This window comes from Canis aureus, chromosome 1 (genome assembly GCF_053574225.1).
Source record: "Canis aureus isolate CA01 chromosome 1, VMU_Caureus_v.1.0, whole genome shotgun sequence".
Taxonomy (NCBI): Eukaryota; Metazoa; Chordata; class Mammalia; order Carnivora; family Canidae; genus Canis; species Canis aureus.
The window spans coordinates 111,672,558-111,682,042 of NC_135611.1; the positions used below are offsets into that span (position 1 = coordinate 111,672,558).

At 40.1% G+C, this 9,485-nt stretch overlaps 1 pseudogene; it reads right to left on the reverse strand.

Moving 5' to 3' along the window:
* Positions 1-3,732: 3,732 nt before the first annotated feature.
* On the reverse strand, positions 3,733-5,503 carry LOC144284597 (uncharacterized; annotated as a pseudogene).
* Positions 5,504-9,485: the final 3,982 nt, after the last annotated feature.

The window sequence follows — 9,485 nt, forward strand, 5'->3', positions numbered from 1 at the left end:
CTCACTTCTCTTCTTGTGCTTCTAAATCAAATCCTCCATGTTCTTTTTTCTTTTCTAAGTCTCCCAAATGCAGCCACACTACCTAGGCCTTAATTACCAAGGATGGGAAGTTCCAGAATTACTGATTTGGAAAGAAATCTCAGGAAAGATTTTTATTGACAAAGTTGTCTGATTTGGGCAACCTGGGTGGTTCAGCGGTTTAGTGCTGCCTTCAGCCCTGGGGCATGATCCTGGAGACCCGGGATGGAGTCCCATGTAGGACTCCCTACATGGAGCCTGCTTCTCCTTCTGCCTGTACCTCTCTCTGCCTTTCTTTCTTTCTCTCTCTCTCTCTCTGTGTGTCTCTCATGAATAAATAAATAAAACCTTAAAAAAAAACCACAGAGTTGTCTGATTTAACTTTCAAAAGCAAGACTTGTTCATGTGTGCCTGGGACGTGTTGCCCAAAGGGCTCCCAAAACTCATTCTCTCCAGCAAGGATCCTATCCTCTGAAGCCTCATCACTTCTACAAACATTCACTGCATAGATATTACACAATAAAACATGGTGTCTGCCCTGGAGTTGCTCAGTCTACTGAGCAAAATACTTGAGAATAAACAGCATTAGCCATATCTAATTTAAGTCCATCTTCTAAGTTCTTTTTTTTTAAGATTTTATTTTATTTATTCATAGAGACAGAGAGAGAGAGAGTGAGGCAGAGACACAGACAGAGGGAGAAGCAGGCACCCCACAGAGAGCCTGACGTGGGACTCGATCCCGGGTCTCCAGGATCACGCCCTGGGCTGAAGGCGGCGCCAAACCGCTGAGCCATCGGGGCTGCCCCCATCTACTAAATTCTTAATGAGTTACTGTATTTATCAAATCCAGAACTGTTTGATGGTATTTTAAAAATAGATTTCAGTTCTCTGGTGAAATTGTCCACATCTTCATGAACATAATAAAAGATATTTAAAAATCCATATTTGGTAAATCCAATTTCTAGATCACTATGGGTCAGTTACAACCATCTTTTTCTTTGGGTATTTAATCATTATTTTTCCTCATAAGAATTTATATTTTAATGCCAGACATTGCTCATAAAAATATGTGGAGGCTCTGTCTAGTGTCTTTTTCCACAGAGGATTTCTTTTCTTCTGGTAAGCAAGATGAATACCAGGAGGTCATATTTATCCCATCAAGATTGTGTGTCTTTACTCATAAGGGTTGAGAGAAATGAACAGTCTTGTGTATTTTGGGAATATAGCAGCCCAGTATACACCAAATCTAAAAGTTACTATTTTCGGATACAGCACTAGTTCTAGAAACTTCTTCCAAGGAAATAACAGTACAAGAACTTGAAGATAGATATCACTGTTCTAATTATTTGCTGAACCATTTAGAAGATACAAACTGAACGTTCATCAGTAGGAAATTGGTTAAAATATGATATGTCTGCATTACTGGAATATTACACAATTAAAATGTTATAAATCAATATTGATGGAAAATGTTCCCAATGTATTAATGAGTGAAGAAAATCTAGTTACAACATAGAATGCATATTATTCTAGTTTTGTAAACCTGAATAGATCTGTATTCATACACACAGATATCCTAAAAATGTTCAGTATTGTTTATGTATGTCCGCAGTATTGCATTAGTGCCTTTTCTGAATTATTTTGCTTTAAAAAAATTTCAGGCATTATTTTTTAGAAAAAAAAAACCCTAATTTACACAGGAGAAAAGAAAAAGATACTCCAGAACACAGATGCATGATAAAAATAGCAAATCATAATTCACAGTAACCTTACAGATATTATCATTTAGATATGGAATATTTAGGAAAATGCCAAACCTCTGGTAACTAACGAACAACAAGAGATTCAGAAAACAACTACTTTAGAAGTATACAGACAGGGGAGTATGCTAGAAGAGTTAATAGAGTGTCAATTCTTTAAATAAATTTCCTAAAAGTAGGTTGGGAAAAAAAATGAATGTGAGAACTAATTCAACCAGAAGGGCAGAGGTTAGAAAATGACAGAAGACTTGATCCAGAGCCAATTTCAACTGGGCCTATATCTGATCCTACCCATATTTTTTTTAATTATGCACACCAATAAATTCTCCTTTTGTCTCCGTTTGAACTGGGCTTTCTATGTCTTACAACTGAAAACATCCTGATAAACAGCCATGAGATCCAGTATCCCACCCTGGGATCTTGAAATGACAAAGCACAGCATTACTCACCTTGAACTTTTGATAGTAACATGGAACTTAACTATTCAGTGTCCTGGAAGGTAAGGGCCAAAAAAAAAAAAAAATTGTGAGAAACTGTTCTCTCTCTCCCTCTCTCCAGTAAATATACACCGAAGTAAACTGTTCAGCCAAGCACACTTGAAACTACTGAAGCAGCTGGGAAGTGTGGGGTGGTATCCAAAATGCTCTGTGCCTTAATAGCTTTCTTCATTGTCCAAAATGCATGCTATAATGTTCCCACTCTTTCCACACCCCTTTCTCATGATCTTATGGAGTTAAAAACAAACATCTTTTTTCATTCAGTCTGTTCCTGGTACAAAAGACACAAAAGATATAATGAGATTTACACTATACATAACTGATGATGTACAAAGTCTTAAATGGTAATATAAAAACTCAGCTTATTACTGCTGGAAAAGTGAAGACGTGCAGAGGATAGGAGCCAACTGCAAAAAAAATCTTACACTCAAATTGCAGATTGCATGATTTTATGTATTTTTTTATTATTATTCATAGAGATGCAGAGAGAGAGAGAAGCAGAGACACAGGCAGAGGGAGAAGCAGGCTCCATGCAGAGAGCCTGACGTGGGACTGGATCCAGGGTCTCCAGATCACGCCCCAGGCTGCAGGCGGCGCTAAACCGCTGTGCCACCGGGGCTGCCAGATTTTATGTATTTTTATTAAGTGGTCACTTCCTTGAATTGTTTTAAAGCTTCTTACAAGATTTTTTCCCTCAGGCATCTGGTAGCTCAGTCTGTTAAGCATCTGTCTTCAGCTCAGGTCATGATCTCAGGGCCCTGGGATCGAGCCCCTTGTCAGGCTCGCTGCTCTGTAGGCGGTCTGCTTCTCCTTCTGCCCCTGCTCCCACCTACCCCCCACTCATCCTCTCTCAAATAAAATAATTAATAATGAATCCATTTCCTGGTACAACTGATTATGACTAGGGTTGAGCTCCTTAAAATTTTTAAGTATTTGTCTTATTTATTGTAGGTTTTCCTAGCCACCAAATTAGGCATTTCCGGAGCATCTACTGTTTGTTAAGAACTGGTTTGAGGTCATGGTCATTCAGCAGTAAACAAACTTCCTGCCCCCATGGAGCTTCTCTTCTAGTGGACATGGGGTTTGTCATGTCCGCAAGTATACTTTTGCTAACATCTTGACATTAGTTATCACTTTTAAGGCCTCTCTCTTGTGTAAATTTGATTGGATGTGAAGGTTCTGACTGAAACTTACTGTACCATTTTCATGGGGCTTCTATGTCTTGAGGACTGTGAAATTTTGACTCCTGCTTGAAACACTGGCTACATTCACACAACAAATAGGTTTCCTCCAATGGAACTGAGATGACTGTAAAAAAGTTCAGCTCACTCTTGAACTATTAAGACATAATATTTTATAAATATTCTCTGCTGTGTGGATTTTTGGAAGAAAATGTGAAGTCTACAAATTGAAGAACACTTTTATTACACTCATCACATGAACTGGATTTATCACTATTATGGACTCTCTGATGAACTCGAAGACATGAACTTTTACTAAAGCCCTTAGTACAGTCAAAACATTTGTAGGGTTTATCTCCCATGTGGACTCTCCAATGGGCTTGAAGATGTGAGGTCTGATTGAAGCTCTTACCACACATGCCACATTTATGTGGTTTCTCTCCCGTGTGGATCCTTGATGAACATGAAGATAGGAGTTCCTGATGAAGCCTTTCCCACATTCTTCACATTTGTTGAGCTTCTCCCCTGTATGGACTCTCTGATGGGCTTGAAGATGTGAGCTCCAACTGAAGCCCTTCCCACACACATCACATTTGTAGGGTTTCTCTCCAGTATGGACTCTCTGATGGTCCTGAAGATTTGAACTCTGACAAAAGCCCTTACCACATGTCTCACATTTGTATGGCTTTTCTCCTGTGTGGACTCTCTGATGGGCCTGAAGATGTGAAATCTGAGTGAAGCCCTTACCACATATGTCACATTTGAATGGCTTTTCTCCTGTGTGGACTCTGATGGGCCTAAAGATGGGAATTCGGCTAAAGTTCTTATCACACACATCACATTTATATGGCTCCTCTCCAGTGTGGATTTTCTGATGGGCTTGAAGATTTGAGCCTTGCTGAAGTCCTTCCCACCTATTTCACATTTATGTGTTTTCTCTCCAGAGTGAACTCTCTGATGAGGACCAGGATTCTGATGAACTAGCCTGTTGCATGCCTCCCATCTGTTTGTTTTATCTCCAGGGTGGGATCTCTGATGGGCTTGAAGTGGTGGTGTCTAATTGAAGGCTTTATCATACATCTCATGTTTAGAGGATTTCTCTCCAGTGTTGTCTACACAGTGAATGTTAAGATCTAGGCTATGACTGGAGCCCTTCCCACACGTCACACCTGTACAGATTCCCTCTTGGGCGGAGGGGCTCGCGAGTGGGACTACAGAAGTCCTGGATGAAGCTCTTAGCACATACTTGACATTTGTAGGGCTTTTCTCCTGTGCTGACCCCTGATGATTTTGCAGGTGTGAGCTCTGACTGAAGCCCCCATCACACTTATCATTCTCACCACCTTTGTCCCCTTCATGAATGTTCTGGCAAATGCAAAACACTGAGCTGTCACCGATGTCCTCCCCACACTCACTACATACATAGTGCATCTCTTCTGAGTGGGTTATAGTATGTTGGCATGATTTCCTCATGAAGTCTTTTCCACAATTATTGTGGCTATAAGACTTCTTGCTTTTGTGAACTTCCTGATCATCATGACGATGAGAGATCTTTGTCATAACATAATGGTCACACTTATATGGTTTATTTTTTACATCAACTTGATGACACCTACTCTGATAGTTGTGTGGCTCTCTCAGATAGATTTTCTTGCAGAAATCCCAGGTGGTCTTATTTGGAAACTCTTGGCTTTTGATATTGGAACTCTCCCCGTGAAGCTTTATTACATAGTTTCGTCTTCAGAAACCTGAGCAGATTCTCCTGCCTGCATCTGACAGGAGGAATCACCTTGTTTTGGCAACTTGGACTTCTTTCTTTGCAGATTTGTTACTGAGTCTTGATTTCTGGTTAATTTACTTGTGAATTGTTCCCATATCTGTCAGCATCTAACATCTTCATGTAAAAGGTATCTTAATCCCAGTTTTTGAAAAGTCTGTATTCTGTTTTGATTCCTGAGTCCTGGAAGGATAAAGAAGATTCAGAGGTGAAAATGCACACAAGTGAATGTTTGTTCAGAGACAGAAATATTTCACAGGTCAATCACTCCAAGAGACCCTATTCGAACCAGTGAAGAGTTCAGCTTGACTTTATCACTGGTTTTTTCATGTCTATAGAAACAAAGAGGCAATGATTAGGCTCCTTCCCATTCAGGGCCAAGGAGACTCATTTACAGTTATACCAAAACTAATGTATGAGGTCAAAATAGAAATACAAGGCTACAGAGCAATAAAAAGATGTCCCAGAAAGATTTTGCAGAGGAAAACTTTACTTTCTTGTTCATAAAAATAATCACCTAAATAATGATTGCCTCTTTCTGCAGCAGGTGTATAAGAGCTACAAAGTCATAGTTAAAACATTATATCACCTGCATATTTGTAGAAGACAAACTAAAAATGGCTAGAAAAGGCTGAATCTGTCCTTTGTTGTTTACAGATGAATTATCCTGTGATGCCAAGAGTTTCCACAGAAAAAAAAGAGAGGACATCCTCAGAAAAGTGAAAAGAAAGGGACACCTGTGTGGCTCAGCAGTTGAGCATCTGCCTTCAGCTCAGGGCATGATCCCCAGGTCCCGGGATTGAGTCCCACATTGGGCTCCTTGCGTGGGGATTGCTTTTCCCTCTACCTGTGTCTCTTGCCTCTCTCTGTGTGTCTGTCATGGATAAATAAATAACATATTTTTTTTAAAAATGAAAAGAATGCATTTGCAAAAGGAAATACTTCCTCTGTCCTAATAATGAATCCATGAGATGGTACCTTTATATCCTTAGCTAGTAAACACACATTAAACAAGCTAAATTTGAGAGGATTCTCCTTTATTTCAGTGAAGTCCTAATGTATAATATTCAACTGATGAACATTATAACTAGAAGAAAAACCTAGAAAATGTATTCTCACAGTGGACACATCCCATGGGAGTAAAAACCCTATGACCATTGTGGTCACTTAATATGGCTGGATTTTCTGATAAACCTGAATGGTTAATGTCATCTTTTAGGTTTTGTGGGTTCATATCTGTACAAAAGCTACTGTGGTAGTCAACATACAAGATGGTGCCCAGTGATCCCTGCCCCCTGGCATCCTTACCCCTATAAAGGTCCCCTCCCACAATGTATCAGGATCGGTCTCTGAAACCAACAAAATATGGCAGAAATGATGCTACATCATTTCCAAGGTTAGGTCATAAAACATATGCTGGCTTCTGCTTTCCATTCTCTTAGACCACTAGCTCTTGGGGAAACCAGGTGCCATGTTTTGAGGTCACTCAGATAGGGCTGCAGAGAGGCCCACTTGGCAAGGAACTGAGACCCCCAAATAGCTAGCGAGGAACTGAGGTATTTTGCCGACAACAATGTGAATAAGCCTATCTTGGAAGCAGACCTTTCAGCCCCACTAAGACCTCAGAAGACTACAGCTATGGCGGCTCCTTGACAGGGATTTCATGAGATCCCGAGCCAGAGCCACCCAGAAACATGCTCCAAGATTCCTTGCGCATAGAAACTGTAAATAAATGTTTGTGATTTTAAGCCAGTAAGTTTAAGCATAACTTGTTATACAGCAATAAATAAATACAAGTGCCACAGAAACTCTAGATCAGACATTAACAATGTTCTAAAATCCACCCCCCCACACACACACAATGTTCTAAAGTAATCCTTTAATCATGCTAGTTTATTCTGCTTATGTGAGCTGTCTCCAGGAGGCGCGAAGGCAGTAGGATCCACTTGGCACTATTCTCTGTGAGTTTGTTTGTAAAGATTAAGAAACCCTTTAATTTGTGCTTCTGTGCAGTGAAAATAGACCTCAAGAATATTCCTCATAGATGGAGCATGGGACCTAGATGGATAGACAAAATGCAAAATCCTGGGGTATTCTGATGTTTGCCAAAAGAACTTTTATTTTTTTATTTTTATTTTTTAAAGATTTTATTTATTTATTCGTGAGACACACACACAGAGAGAGAGAGAGAGGCAGAGACACAGGCAGAGGGAGAAGCAGGCTCCATGCAGGGAACCCACTGTGGGACTCGATCCCCGGACTCCAGGATCATGCCCTGGGCAGAAGGCAGGCGCTAAATTTCTGAGCCACCCAGGGATCCCCCAAAAGAGCATTTAATAAGGGAGATAGAGGTAGAATGTGCTGTAAGATGTATTCAGCATTCTAAGGAATACAGGTTATAGAGAAGTATCCATTTGTCAAAACTCACCAAACTCCATACTTAAGATGTATAAATTTAAATTGTGCCTCAGTAAAAAGAACCATAAGACAAGTTATTTTACACCCTGAAAATTCATGGGGCTGTATATTTATAATTTGTACACTTTTCTGTATCTAACATATATTTCAATAAAAAGTCATCCCAAGGGATGCTTGGGTGGCTCAGCAGTTGAGCATCTGCCTTCAGCTCAGGGCGTGATCCCCAGGTCCCGGGATTGAGTCTCGCATTGGGCTCCTTGCATGGAGCCTGCTTCTCCCTCTGCCTGTGTCTCTGCCTCTCTCTGTCTCTCTCTGTGTGTCTGTCATGAATAAATAAATAAAATCTTCTAAAAAGAACAGGAAAACCCCCCAAATCTGGAAATTAAATAACCAGAAAGGAAGTCACAAGGGGACTTGTGGGCTCAGTCAGTTAAGCATCTGCTTTTGGCTTGGGTCTATTTTCCCAGGTCTTGATTTCTAAAAACCATTCCCCACTGTAAAGAACCAAGGCTTCTGGAGAAATAGGGGAGTACAAAATAAGTGTGAGACATCATATTGTGCCACAGTAAGGATGTGCTCAAATCTGTGAAAAGTAAATGAGTAAACAGGACAGATGTTTGCTAACAAATGTTGAGGGAATGATTATAGAAAACCACTTTTGCAAACATCAGTAACAGCTGACTTACGCCACATTTTCCAATGGCTGGTAAAACTAGTGGAGGAAAATTGATTGAGAAACAAGCTATGTACAGAACCTCCTCACAAATCACTAGTTACAAAGGTAAAAATGGTAACTTCACAGGGGAAAAACCCAACTCACAACTACCTTGAGTTAACCAAGTTAACCTCACCTATAATCAGACAAACATATCATGTTTCCTATGTGACACACCAAGGACATATCATTTAGGGAATCATATGTCAAAAAAATGCATAATTTAAATCCAATAATGAGAAAGCCTCAGACAAATCCAAGTTAAGAGACACTCAAAAATATCAGGGTCATTAAAAACAAGGAGATAGTGATCCTGATTAAAGAAACTGAAACGTGGGAATCCCTGGGTGGCTCAGCGTTTTTGCGCCTGCCTTTGGCCCAGGGCGCGATCCTAGAGTCCCGGGATCAAGTCCCACGTCGGCTCCCAGCATGGAGCCTGCTTCTCCCAATGCCTGGGCCTCTGCCTCTCTCTATCATGAATAAGTAAATCTTTAAAAAATAAATAAATAAATAAAAAAGGAACCAGATTTAAATATTAAAAAAAAAAAAAAAAAAAGCTGAAATGCAATGTATGATCCTTGACTGGATTCTGGACCAGAAGCAATCTGGTAAATATGAGGACAACTGATAAAGTTTGATGCTATTTAAGTTAGTGCTATGTATCAACATTAAATTTTCCTGAATGCGGGGATCCCTGGGTGGCTCAGCGGTTTAGCGCCAGCCTTTGGCCCAGGGCGCGATCCTGGAGTCCCGGAATCGAGTCCCGCCTCGGGCTCCAGTCCCGCGTCGGGCTGCCGGCATGGAGCCTGCTTCTACCTCCTCCTGTGTCTCTGCCTCTCTATGTCTATCATAAATAAATAAATCTTTAAAAAAAAATAAATTTTCCTGAATGCTATACTTTGTATTGTAGCTATGTAAGTAAATTAAATATCCTAGTTCTTAGTACATACATTTAACGTATTTGGGTGCAAGGGGCAAATGGTCTCTAACATATTCATGGTTAAAAATTCTGTGTACCCATAGAAATCAATGTGTGTATATATAGACATTCACATACATAGAGCAAATGATTCAAACATATTAACTGCTGGAGTAAAGTGTATATAGGAGATTTTATAT